Consider the following 3,703-nt stretch of genomic DNA (forward strand, 5'->3'; position numbering starts at 1 on the left):
GCTCTGCCAAAATATTGAAAAATTAAATCATTCAGCTTTGGCAACATAAGCTGGTCTTCAAGTTCTGGAGTGGCTTAACCTGGTAAACAATTCATCCTCGTTCCCTTACACTGGTTTTAGTGGCTTTTACTATCTAAAGTCTGACTCTTCTGGAACAGCTGATGGAAAAAGATGTACTTCAGTATGAGCCAGGATTTTAGACTCTGGATTTTATTACATAATATCATTTCAAAATACATATGTGAAATAATGTGCAAAACAGGAAAAATAGTGATTATGCCTTTTTGATGGTAGGTTTTCTAGATAATGGTGTATAAAACTTCATTTGTATGAACATGAAACTGTGGTGTCAGTTTAAAGGTGGCACTGCCAGAGATCATGGCTTCAGCAAGTTTCACAATATTTGATATTTGTCTCTGAAAGCTTAGTTTCACAAAATAAATGATTACATCAGACTCAGAAGCAAGACCATGAATAAAATGGACCAGATTTGTAAATAAATTTTAAAGCCAACTTCACAGTCAGAACACTTTCAACAACATAGACCTCAGACTCCTCCATTCTGTTCATGTCTTACGTAGTACATAACAAAGCCTTGTGTAGTTCCTGCACGATTAACCTTGTTCTCAAGCACAATAAGGTGTGTAAACTGTCCATACAGCTCTAGTAGAAAGTCTCTCTCTCTCCGATGGCAGTGTGTTAAGGAATGAGTCCAATTTATAGAGGTCTCACAGCTTGATTGGTGAGCAAGACTGGCTTTCCTACACCATCTACACCGTAGACACAGTCTACACAGTGTCTGCACTGTCTACTCTGACAACTGCTTTGTGAAGGTATGCATAAGGTCAGAGCCTGCTTAAGGTCAGGGTCTCTAGTAGTTAAGAGAAGGTTCTCCTAGACCCTGTTCAGACAGGTTTAATAATCACATATATAGGAACAGAATGTGCTTCAAAACATGTATGTGACTTGGCTGAATGTGTGAAGGGAAACAGCTGTTTGTACAGTGGCTGTGACTCAAATCTGATACACTGGAGACTCTTATACCATCCAGAACAATGATGATTTTTCTGGAAAACTTGCACGTTTCTTCTTCCTGTCTAAATCAAGCTAACTCTGAGATTTAGATTCTGAAGCTTTTTTTCATAAATTCAAGGCTCACAGGCTCTGAGTGTGTTTAAATAAATACTTCAAATCCACAGGAATGCCAGTGCATCCTCGCTGTGTCTTTTCCCATGCAATGAGGATGTTGTGCATATGCAAATACAGACATATAAATTTAAATTAATACTCACTAGAATTATATTGCAGTTCTTTTGTAACCTGCTGCTGTAAATGGTTCTAACTAGAACAGATACACAAGTGCAATATGTCCTACCTATTTTTTTTGTGCAAAAAATATGCACAAGATAATGAAGACTATTAAGATGCTACTCACTAATGTCACTAATCTAATAGAAACCCCCCAGACATATTCTGGGATGCTCACTTTCAATACATATTAAATACATAACCTTTTTTTTCTTTTATCTAACAGACATTTCAGACATTTTTTTCTATACTACGCATCACTCATACACTGTTCCTTAAATTGAGCCTCTTAACTGCATTTAGTTGGGAAGATGTGACAGTGTTTATCTGCAAGAAAACAGCCAAGCCCCCAGGATAAACTTCTTTTTCCCTTTAATCACCACCTAGCTGTCACCTTTCTCCCCATTCACGAGCTGCTCTCCTACCTTTTCTGCACAATTCTCACCTGCTGTTTGGGACAGACACTAGTAGTAACTTTTCTAAAATACATCAATGATTGAAAAAGTTAGTCTGGTTTGATTTGGCAGATCTCATGGAGCTTTTCTTTTTTTTTTTTTTTTTACTAATTTCAGAACATCTAGTTGCAGAGGATCACATTCTGATCATCTTCTCCAGGCAACCAACCTGCTTAGTCACAGCTGCTCCTGTTCTGCACTGACTGTAAACAGAGCTCAGATCTTGCAACAGTAAGCTGCAAATGCCCTGACTGCTTCTTTCTAGGACTTAAGCCATAGCAATTCACCTTAAATCAGCTTTCAGATATATTTCAAAATCTAATGTCAGGTTTTTCTTAAACTGTTTTCTACATAGACAAAGGTGTTTTTTTTTTGTTTTTTTTTTAAGTAATAAAATTAAAATAAAACAACAAAAGCCACTCAAACCTTCCCCCCCAAAAACAATCACAATTGTGTCTTTAATGGACAACAAAACAAAATTCAAAAAAATAAACAAACTAAAAAACCCACCACAAACAATAAAAAAAAATTCTGCCTAATTTAGAGTCAGTGGGCCTCAGGCTCTTCCAATTCTTATATTCCTGTTCTCAGGCTCCCTTATATTCCTGTCAGTCTTGAGGGGTTTAGAAAGTGCAAGTCTATGCTATTAATCCTTCTTTATCACACCTGGCTCCCAAAAGCGGTCTCCAAGCACCTTCTCAAGAAATTCCCATTCCTACTTCTTCTTTATCAAAGATTACAGACCCTCAGATTTATAATGTGTATATAGTATACACATAGTATATATAAAATCTCAAGATGAGATTTTATTCTTTCCCTTCCCTTCCCTTCCCTTCCCTTCCCTTCCCTTCCCTTCCCTTCCCTTCCCTTCCCTTCTCTCTTTTCCGTTTTTTCCTTTTTCTTCTCCCATCCTCAGTATCCCATATCACCACAACACCCCAGCATGGGAGAATGGGAGATGAAGAATCAAATGCTGCTGTTACTGACATATCTCACTGTCTTTATAAATATATCTTTACCGCAGCTGTCTGTTGCAGTCATACTGAGACTTGGTTTGTCATGTTGTAGGTTGTTTGCAAAACAGCTCCATATTTTTGACTGTAGAGATTATGATCTGAAAAACAAACTTCAGCAACACAACTGCAGGCACCACTCCCATGATGTGGATGGTGTGAGGTGCCTGTGAAACTCAGTTCATCCTTCTAACACAGTATTCAGGTAGGGTAGCTGCACTATGTTCTAAATTGTGCTGTTTTAAAGTAAAGCAAGTTATTTTCTTTCACAGCACAATAACTGTTCACTGTGAATATCTGCAGCCACTACAGGGGTACACATACGAGGCAGAATAACAGAAGTCTTGTTAATTTATTTTACTGGTGGGATGTAATGATTCTTCAGCTCCTTTCGTTTTTTCTCTTAGAAGAAAGAGGCATGAGGAAAAAAATGTACAGTACATCTTTCAAACTCTTGCTTTTTTGATTAATTAAATTAGTTATTTGTGTAAACACCTACAACAACATGTGTTATGCTGCCCTCTCTAGATTTGGTGCTTCATTCATGTAATATAGGCAACAAGATGTACCAAGCAGGAAGAAAAATACACATTCATCTATACTTGGTCTCAAATCTGCCGGCTCTGATGACAGTTCAAGAGGGAAACCACAATACTGAATATCCATGAGAACAAACCCTAATTGTGAGAGAACAAGATGCGTAAGTGGCACCAAATACATGAGCCTTGGCTACTTGCACTCTTCTCTCTGAGCATGTCTTCATTCAGATGCCTTTCTTGTCTCATGAAGCACTGTGGTGTTTGGTGATGTGGTTAAAAGGAAATTTCTTGGGGTTTCCCCTTTGCTGGAAGTCCCCTGCTTAAGGCTGTTGTTGCTGGGGAACTCAGTGCAGCCTTTCCTCCAAACACTGCAGTCTCAGCCTTTAAT

This window comes from Tympanuchus pallidicinctus, unplaced genomic scaffold (assembly GCF_026119805.1).
Source record: "Tympanuchus pallidicinctus isolate F22 unplaced genomic scaffold, pur_lepc_1.0 scaffold3, whole genome shotgun sequence".
NCBI classification, from domain to species: Eukaryota; Metazoa; Chordata; class Aves; order Galliformes; family Phasianidae; genus Tympanuchus; species Tympanuchus pallidicinctus.